The 10,943-nt window shown below is 37.1% G+C and overlaps 1 pseudogene across 1 annotated transcript; it reads left to right on the top strand.

Annotated features, from left to right (window-relative positions):
* The first annotated feature begins 5,116 nt into the window (after nucleotides 1-5,116).
* Nucleotides 5,117-8,667, top strand: LOC308244043 (succinate dehydrogenase [ubiquinone] cytochrome b small subunit, mitochondrial-like; annotated as a pseudogene). Its single transcript has 2 exons — nucleotides 5,117-5,213; nucleotides 8,205-8,667. The product of its transcript is annotated as a succinate dehydrogenase [ubiquinone] cytochrome b small subunit, mitochondrial-like (transcript).
* Nucleotides 8,668-10,943: the final 2,276 nt, after the last annotated feature.

Raw genomic sequence — 10,943 nt, forward strand, 5'->3', positions numbered from 1 at the left:
GGACCAATGCTGAGTCCCTGATATGACACCATCTCTCAAAAACATACTTTATTTCTGTATACTTTTTCAATCTGAGACAGTGATTCATTCTCACAGAGGGAGACACTTGTAATGCAGGCATGAGTTTTGCTTTCCTGCCCACAGGACCTCAGCCAGCACAACTATATGGAGCCTTATTTACTATTTGATTTAACGTGGGATCACCCTTACAATCATATCTGTCCAATATTCTCACTTTATTCCAACTGCTGGGAGTGGCCCCATGACCTTGGGATCCAAAACACTATATAGAAGTTCTTGGCCTAATATAATTGCACAGAAGATGTACCCTACAGGCAATACTTCAGTAAGACAGAGCAACCTTCAGGACCGATTGAATTCAGTTATAATATACTTGTACTTACACATATGCAGATGAATTTCATATACATTTTTATATAGTAGTTCTCCAGAAGAAACTGTGGGGTCCAAGAACCAAGAAATTGGAAGCAAGAAAAGCTCTACTTATCCACATTCTTAGCAGGCTTTTACTGACTATAATTTTAGGATCTGCAAATTTAGAATGTTTTGCTTCCCAAAGGGGGAACTCCACTGCCAGAAGGTGCATAAAGAGAGAGAGTAAATCATAAGCTGCGATTGCCAGTTGGACACATCACATTCCTTGTGTGAAGAGGAGTCATCATCCAGGCTGGGGAATCAATTCTGATCATCAGGAGAAAAGAAGGCTGCAGTCACACAGTGAAAGGGATGGGGAAGGTATTAGGTCCATGGTGATTCTCTTGAATAGCTCTTGTATGTCTTTTGCCAACGTTTGACAGCAAATGCAAAAGTATAGCAACTGCATCCTGGGAAAGCAACGGTGCCAGGGGCTCAAATCTCACAGAAATGAACGTTTGGTTACATCTCTAGCTAATGCATTGACACACCAGCTGTTATTCTAATTTAGGGTGGGGGAAGTCTAGCATGGGTGGAGGAGACAGGAGATGATGTGTTTCAACTTTGGCCCTGAGGCCAGCAATTAGATTAGTAGTTCAACCCAATATGATTCATTCCCTATATATCTTCCAGAAAGAGATGTTTATCAGAACTCTGGAAAAACTGACACTAAGAGTGGTCTTTGTTGAACACTGATCCATTCCCCAGATCCCTTCAGTGAAGAATCAGTTGTCCCAAATGCTAAGCAGACTATTTTCAGTTGCAAGTCTTTCTGAGATTTTTCAGGTGCCCAGTTTTTTCTCTCCCAAAGTCACATGTCTTCCCACAAAACCGACATCCAAAAACTGATTAAATGAACACATAAAGAATGATCATCGCCCTGACCGGTTTGGCTCAGTGGATAGAGCGTCGGCCTGCGTGCTGAAGGGTCCCAGGTTCGATTCTGGTCAAGGGCATGTACCTTAGTTGCGGGCACATCCCCAGTGGTGGGTGTGCAGGAGGCAGTTGATAGATGTTTCTAACTCTCTATCCCTCTCCCTTCCTCTCTGTAAAAAAATCAATAAAATATATTTTTTTAAAAAAAGAATGATCATCTTGGCCCATTCAGGATAACACTGAAGGAATGTTATAGCTCCAAATCTCCCTATGTCATAAGTCAAGATTGTTGCTGGGTCTACATCACAGTTTAGCTAGTCACTCTGCCCACTCCTGCTTCCTTTCTCTTCTTCCACAGGATTGTTTGCAGGGTGCTTTACACACTAACACAATCTGCGTGGTAAACTACCTCGTAAAATCTACTTCCCTTTTATATTGGGTGCTCACCTGGAACTAGAACCATGATGGGAGCTACCCTGTAGGACGTGGCATCGTAGAGGGCAGATGTCTCAGAGCAACCATAATCCTGAAAGACATGCCCTGGTTTCTCCTCCTCCCAGTTCTCCAATCGTCTCATCTCTATGAATTTAATTACCATAACTTGGCCAGAAGCCAATTGGCAAGGTAGCCTGAGAAATGAATTTTAGGTATAGAGTAAAAATAAAACTCTTTTCAATTATAAACCCCCATTTCAAAATAGATTAAAGTACTAATAAATACCTCACTGATCAGTTTTATATTTTTCCCCACATCTTTGTATTATACTCAGTGAAATCAGTTGTTTCCCATATGTTAAAAGCTTATCTACTTGTCTATCTAAGTAACTAGCTATGTTCTATTTTAATTCTTGGAGAAATGGCATTATATAATGGCTACTAATATTGCACGTAGCCCCCTGTATGAGCAAGCAGAGTGGTTTTCACCACCTAGTAATACTAGGGTTAGGATCATAGGAAAGGTAGGACTTATCAACTGCATGCACAGAAAGCACAGCAAAATAATTTAGGTAAAATATACTAAGATTTTAAAAAATACTGTACCTATACCCACATTAAATAAAAGTATAGTTTTTCAAGATTCTAAATATAAAGAGTAGAAGAATAACATAGCTGGTACTGTCAGCTAAAAATTCTACTATTGCATTGCATATAATCAGGGACAGTTTTTGTTTTGATTTTATTTGTATTTTAGTTTATTTATTTCAGGTACATATAATCTATAATCAAAGTTACTAGAATACATTTGCTGAATTTTCTTAAATCTAATAAGAAAAACCTACTTGATATAAATACTTTAAACTTGTCCTGGACTTCTCAATAATGTAATTATTCCATGTATTCATGGAAGTAGCTTTAATTTATTAGCTGAAATATTTTTTAACTACAGATATAATAATTTAAGCTTATAGAGTGCAATTGAAATATTTATTTACATAATATTAATTTTAAAGTTACAAATTGAAATGCATGCTTTAAATAATCAAAATTGCAAGTAGTAAATGTATATACATTTTGCATGAATACATTTGCAATCAAATATTTTTGTAATACAAAACTCTTAAATATTTCTTTTGATTGAATTTTTAATTAATTATTAAATATCCCCTTTAATAGAGTTGTGTGTAAAATAAATATACTACAAATGTTCAAATTTTGAATTAGTTGAACTATACTTCTTAAGGTTTTAACTCCATTTTTTAGTAAAATATAGAAAATTTTCCAAAATGATTTAAACTTTTAAGGTAAATTGGTTGAATCTCCTGAAGAAAAGATCTATATCTTCAGTGTATTTGACTAATAGTTACATTTTCATCTCATAAATCTGTAGCTGAAATTTAGTCATTTACTAAAACTCTGATTTATAGCATATATGGATTTTTCTTTGAAGCAAAGAAGTCAGAATTATACTAGGGGCAAGCAGCTACAAATAAAATATGTTGACCTTCATATATGAAGATGATACTTCTGAAATTCCTTGAATTGAATAGGAACATTGAGTTATTTTTTATGCAAATGAGATGGCTTAGCTTTAAATTATCCATGTAGTTTCTTTTCTTGTGCTCTGAGCTAGCTGTGATTCTTTTCATTCTATTTCTCTATCAGCTTCTGACTTAATATTTAAAATTTTAGTTATTAAATTTTTATATTTTATAACATTTCATATATACAAAATACTGAGGTATTAAAATATTAATATAATTGAATAAATGTAAATGAACAAGTGCATTTGAAAAGGTATGCATTATAAAAGTATAAATAGGTTAATTTAGATAGTTCAAGAATTAGTTTATAGTAATGTTGAATATTCAGAAATTGAGGTACTATTTCATTTTCCCAAAGGAATTTAAATATACATTACTTATTTCCAGAAAGCATCTGTGTTCCATTGGATCACATTTTGGGAAATTCTGATTTTTGCATCTTAGTAGGTTGATGAAAATAACACCTGAAATGTTAGCCATACTTTCTATCTATGAAGTTCCAAGAGATCCATTCTAAGTTACCAAAATTCTATATAAGATGCTTTTGTTTTTCAACACCAGCAAATATATTTCAGGCACTAAAAATGTCATTTAATATTATCATCTATTTTGAAAAAATAAAGTCAAGTTTAAAATGTGCCTTCCCAGCCCTAGCTGATTTGGCTCAATGAATAGAGTGTCGGCCTGTGGACTGATGGGTCCCAGGCTCGAATCCTGTCAAGGGCACATGCCCCAGTTGCAGGCTAGATCCCAAGTAGGGGGTGTGCAGTAGGCAGCTGATCAATGATTCTCTCATCATTGATGTGTCTATCTCTCTATCCCTTTCCCTTCCTCTCTGAAATAAATAAATTTTTAAAAAAATAATAATAATAAATAAAATGTGCCAGTCCAGGAAAAAAATTTTTCTTATCAAAACTGTGTCTTATGCCACAAACATCTTAATAGGTGTTCTTATTTTTGGAAAAAAATAAAATGTTCTATTGGCTCTTCTCTAATTTTCAAATACTAAGCAATGAATAGTTGGAAACAATCTAATAAATACATTATCAAATACAATTATGATTTTAACAACTAGAAGAGAACATCTGTACAATAATGATTGTAACAAAAACACCAGAAATACTGATAGTTTCTTTGGGTAGTGACTATGTTTTAATTAGACATCAGTGTGTTACATTACTTATCATAATCCTCAATTCAAAGAAGATTAGCATCAGCAGGCAACATTAGGCTCCTGCTACTTTTTTCTCTCTCTTTTTTTGTGAAAGTTTTGTTCTTTCCAAGTCTTACTGCTCTCCCCTCATAGGGACTTTAGATAGAATTTGCATTTTTCACAGCTATTTGATTATATTTTACACAAAAGACACTGTTACAAATCATATATTTTCCAGCCAGCCATTTATAGGAACTATCTATATAGCTCTAATAATATCTAATTTATTTCTAATTTTTGCAGTTTTTCACAATATACACCAACTACATTTTACTTCTTCACTCATCTAATGATAGGTTTCTAGGTTACTCAATTACCTGTTACCAAAAGTCATAATAATGTGAATATTTTTGTGTATACCTACTAATCAAATGTATAAGAATTTCACGAAAAAGTAAGTCCAGAAATAGGAATTATGAGTATAAAGCACATGCCTTTCTGATTGGACAAAGTGATGTCAGAAAATTATTTTAGTTTGCACTTCCTTCAGAAAAAGTTTCTATAAACCTATATTCTTGCCAGCACTCGGTATTATACACATTTGTAATAGACACAGACAGAGGGAAAGGGGGGGTGGAGGGTTGGTGGATGTGGGTAAAGGGGGGGTGGAAATGGGGACAGAAAGAGAGTGTGCTTGTGGCAAGGGGCACACGATGCAGTGTGGAGATGATGTTTTATTGAGTTGTGCACTTGAGACCTGTACCCCAAGTATTTCAATATAAAAGGATCATAAAGTTGCCTGGCCAGCATGGCTCAGTGTTTGAACCAAGAGGTCACAATTCAATTCCCAGTCAGAGCATATGCCTGGCTTGTGGGTTCCATCCCCAGTGTGGGGCGTGCGGGAGGCAGCCGATCAATGATTCTGTCTCATCATGGATGTTTCTATCTCTCTCTCCTGTAGAGAGCGCCTGGGAAGGCACATGAGCTGATTGTCAGCTGAGTTCAGTAGCATGGGCAGAGCCATGACCTGGAAAAATACCGGGCAGGTATGTTGTCAGCCTGACCCTTAGCTCAGGTGCCAGGAGGTGGGTTTCATTATCTAAGTTCAGCCAGGCGCAAGGAACAGATGCAATTATCTGGGCTCAGCCAGGAGTGACAATTACAAAGAAGCCACAAGAATGAAGAATTACAGCTTGATCTTTAACCATGATTTCACATAATTCCCTTTGTCTTAAACTCTAGTAAGACTTCCTGGGATCATGCTGTATATAATAAATGCGCTGCACCAGCTCTGGGTCACTGTCCCTCCACCAGAGGGCAGCGTCCCACCTGGTCCCAGCTTTCCCTACTGTCTCTGTGTCTGTCTTTTTTTCTCAATCCCCCGTCGCCCCTGTTCAGGACTCCTCCGCTCTCTAGCCTTGCTGGTCGAGGCAAAGAGAGAAAGACATATACTCTCCCTCTCCCTTCCTCTCTGAAATCAATAAAAAATATTTTACAAAATATAAAAATAAATAGATTAAGTACAGTGCTCAAACTTTAGTTGGTTACTTTTCCTCATCCATCTATCCTTAGTTGCTGTTATGTAATTCACTTAAAATATGGTTAGCTGCTTTGTTCTTCTTTATATTTCATTTCAAGTATTGTTCCCCAACTGTTGTTTATTATAATTACCTTTTTATTTGGACATGTGAACCATTTTCAAGGTTCCAAAAGTCAGAACTGTACAAAAAGAAAGCAGTCAAAACAGTGATTTCTCTTCACTCTGCATTGCTGCTGTCCTCTTTGCCCAGTTCCCACCTCTCTTCTTCTCTAGGTAGCCAAGCTCACAATGCTTTGTGTTTTCTTATTGCATTGATATTCAAATACCTGTGTATGTCACTTTTTTTCTCCCCCCCCAAAAAAAAACTTTTTAAACCAAAAAGAATGCAGTGACAAATTGCTATTTTTATAAAAGGATATAAGATAGTGACTAAGAATGACTATGTCATCAAGGCAGATCAGGAAATGTTTTTATTTCAAAGTAATATACTGAGAAATGAAATAAAATGAGTTTTCTGAACTACTAGATTCTGTATCTCTTGAATGTTGATATTTGTCTTCATGTTTTAGATTTTTAATTGTAACTTCTTATTGATTGTTTTGCTTCATGATATTACTAGTGGCCAGTGCATGAAATTCATGCATGGGGTGGGGGGTGTCCCTCAGCCAGGCCTGCACCCTCTCCAATCTGGGACCCCTGTGGGATCGGGCCTAAAGCGGCAGTCGGACACCACTCTCACAATCCGGGACAGCTGGCTCCTAACCACTCACCTGCCTACCTGCCTGATTGCCCCTAACTGCTTCTGCCTGTCAGCCTGATCACCCCCTAACTGCTCCCCTGCCAGCCTGATTGCCCCCAACTGCCCTCCCCTGCTTGCCTGATCACCCCCAAGGCTTTTATTAGTATAGATTACCTAACATCTCAGAACATAATATATTCTTAAGGTATCAATATAAATTCATACAAGAAATACTATTCTATAGAACTATTTTTTGAAAACCTCTTGAGGCCCTATTATATCATCATTTCTGGACTTTAAAAATCATAGAAGTATGAAATATAACTGACATCATATTTGCTAGCTTTTCATTATACTCTACTATATATTGTAGTGATATATAAATAAAATCCCTTGTATTTCAGTGAGTAGAAATGTAATTTCTAGTAATATAACAAAAAGATTTGTGATTAAATAGTCATCAAAGATATGTCATTAGTAAGTGATTTTATGCGATAAAAATACTGCTAAATATTAAAAAGAAATGGGAGGAATGTAGACCATGAAAAATAAAATGTAATTGAAACTATGAGAATAAAAGTTAAAATAATATTTACTATTTTGTTTTAAAATCTTATTATATATCTAACTCTTTTTTGCTATATTTACATCTAAAGCTATATAAGTGTTTAGACTGCTACCTCTAACTTATTTAGCCACATATATTTAGTTATTTGCTCAATATTGGAATATACTAAAATAATTTCAAAATTGTTCAATCACATTTGTTAGTAACAAGTGTACTGACTGAAGTACAATATTTGGTTACTGTCCTTTTTGGCTTTAACCTTAGGATCAGGTGGCCAAATGTTGTGTTCCAAAGTTACCTTAATTGCTCCTCCCTTCTTCTGTGTAGTATGGTCATATTATTCACTTGAAATTGAGTGATTTGTTTATTTATATTTGAATTCCATTTTTAGTTTTACTTTCTTTTTAGTATGTAAAACATTAATATGGCTTTGAAAATCTATATAAAAAGAAACATTCAGAAAAGTATTAACCTCCCCCCCAATTCCTTTTGTTTCCTTTTACTACTGAGACATAATTTACATGCTATAAAATTTATCCGATTAAAAGTGTACAATTCAACCCTAGCCAGTTTGGCTCAGTAGATAGAGTGTCGGCCTGCAGACCAAAGGATCCTGTGTTTGATTCTGGTCAAGGGCACATACCTTGGTTGCAGGCTCCTCCCCAGCCCAGGCCCTGGTCCGGGAGCGTGCAGGAGGCAACCAATCGATGTGTTTCTCTCACATCGATGTTTCTCTCTCTTTCCCTCTCTCTTCCACTCTCCCTAAAAATCAATAGAAAAATATCCTTTGGTGAAGATTAACAAAAACAAAAACAAAAAGTGTACAATTCAGTGGTTTTAAGCATATTTATCATATTTAATTTTCCTATTTATTTCATCTTCTTTTCTATCCACACCCAATATTAAACAAAGTTAATAAATTATTTAACTCGAGTGTCCTCTGCAGTGCCCAAGGAGGCCAAGCTCTCTTCCTCCAAACCCCAGAGGTCAGACCTGCTCAAATCTCAGCATTTCTTCAGGACCATCCTACACCAGGATGGTGTGGAATACAGCACATTCACCTGTCACCCAGCCTGCATTCTGGTTCCAAGGCTGCGTCTCTCCACTGGACTGGTGAGAGGGTTGTCAGTGTTTTGCTCCTGGGCCTACTTCCAGCTGTGTATTTGAATCCTTCTTCTGCGATGGCTACTCCCTGGCTGCGCTCCTCTCCATAGTCATTGGGACAAGTTGTTACTATGTTCAGAAGGATGCACTGCAGAAAGCTGCCAAGGCAGGCCTCTTGGCACTCTGGGCTTTCACCTTTGCTGGGCTTTGTTATTTCAACTATCATGACACGGGCATCTGCAAAGCTGTTGCCATGCTATGGAAGCTCTGACCTTCTTGACTTCATACCTTGAAAATTGATTGTACACCTCTTTGCCTCTGCTCTGTCATGCCATTCATCTCACAATAAGGAGGAAGTAACAGATAAGTGCACTGGTGAGATAAATCTCTTCTCCTAATCACATGGCTGGTTTTAGAATTTAATCTGTGAGGAAAAGGTTTGAGAGGAATTGTATCCAAGAAATTGTGAGACAGAATTCCACATTCTGATGAGTGAATGAGGTTGTCCTCCAGCTTCTCAAGACTCACAATATAACTGAACATTATTATGAGCTTTCCCATTTTAATTTACCAAATACTTAAAGGGAATTAGCTTTATTACTATTAATACCTAATCAAACTTCTATATTTGCTCTAGGAGTTATGGAGAGAGGAAAAGCTATTAATTCATAAGTAAAGACTTCAGAAACTTATGCAGCACTTAATGTTTGAAAACTTCCCCCCTTTGTTTAGTTGATAAAAGTCACTGATGGATATATGTCTTTGGGAAACTTTAAAGTGTTACAGAAAACCAAAAAAAAAAAAACAAGCCATGCTTAGAGAAAGGGAGTTACATCTTATTAAGGGCAGGGCCAAAGAAAAATGTGCCTTTCAAATTCTGGGGCCCCCCACATGGAGGAAACCTTTTCTATTTATACTTTTCCTAGCTCTTTTGTCCCCCAAATTTGGAATGAGACTTCCGGGCCTTCTGGGAAAGAAGGCCTACGTGCTGGGAAGGGGCCATGAGACCATATCTCAAGGCCTGGCCTGGTGTCAGCACTGACAACTCTGTCTGAGGCATAGTCCACGGCCTCTCTGAAATGGGAGTAGTCTTATTTTCCTTATTATTTAAGCAAGCAAGCGTTTACAGAAGCCAAAATAACAGGGTTAAAATTTCAAACAGCAGTTTTTATATAAGATGGATGCTTCAAAAGTTAGGAAATGCTGATATTTCACATTACTAATTTCTAAATCCTGGTAAAAAAGACCCTAGAGAACTTCTGAATATAGAGAAGTTCCATGCAGGGAAGAGGTACATCTGTAAAGGTATCAAAATATTACATGTTCTAAACTGAGACTTAACTCCTCAAATGTGTTCATTTTACTTGCCCCAAAATAATATCCACAAATATAAAACTTTAAAAAATAAATTGTTATTTTTCCCCTTTAAGAATCTTTAATGTGAAATGTATTCTGTGAGAAAAAAAATTTTAAAGTAAAATTCTGTGTAATAAATAAATAAATAAATAATGTTTAACTTGTATTCTACCTCAGTATTTTTTTCTTACACTTTACATATATTACCTCATTTTTGCATATACAATCTTAATTTATAGTTGAGGATACTGAAACTAAAAGAGATTATGTAACTTTTACAATATTGGGCTTATGGTCCATGTACTTTATACCTCCAAATCTCCTCCTCTAATGCTTTCATCCTGGTCTGGATAGTGCAATACCTCACCCAGATTTTTGCAAAAGTGCCTACCTGGTATCCATGCTTCTGTCATGCATTGCTGGTAGTCTCTTCTTTCCAATGCAACCAGAATGATCTACTAAAAACTGAGGAGAAAGCATGTCTCTTCTTTGCTTGAATCCATACAAAACTCTCCACCTACCCCTGCTTTCTTTTAAAATATGGACCACTTTATGAATTTGTGTGTCATCCTTGCACAGGTGCCATGCTAATCTTCTCTATATCGTTCCACACTGGGGATGGAACCCACAACCCAGGCATATGCTCTGACTGGGAATTGAATTGTGACCTCTTGGTTCAAACACTGAGCCATGCTGGCCAGGCAACTTTATGATCCTTTTATATTGAAATACATGGGGTACAGGTCTCAAGTGTACAACTCAATAAAATATCATCTCCACACTGCATAGTGTGCCTCTTGCCACAAGCACACTCTCTTTCTATCCCCATCCCCTCCCCCCTTTGCCCACATCACCAACCCTCCACCCCCTACACATTTGGGTGGTAACTAATTAAAACATCAGACACACTAGAGCTCTTGCTAGACAACGATCAGTTCTATCCTTTAAAACAATTATTGTTACTGTTACTAGAGGCCCGGTGCATGAATTCATACACTGGTGGGGTCCCTTGGGGTGGCCTGCAGGGATCAGGCCGAAACCCGCAGTCCAACACCATTTGCAGTTCTTACCTGCTACTCCCGCTCATCCCGGCCCCACTGCTCCTGCCATGGGCTGGCACCCAATTAGTCCTGATTGGGAGAGGCTTGTGCTACTGCAGCAGCACTCACCAGCCATGAGCCCTGCGTCTGG

The sequence above is a fragment of the Plecotus auritus genome, assembly GCF_963455305.1.
Source record: "Plecotus auritus genome assembly, chromosome: 3".
NCBI classification, from domain to species: Eukaryota; Metazoa; Chordata; class Mammalia; order Chiroptera; family Vespertilionidae; genus Plecotus; species Plecotus auritus.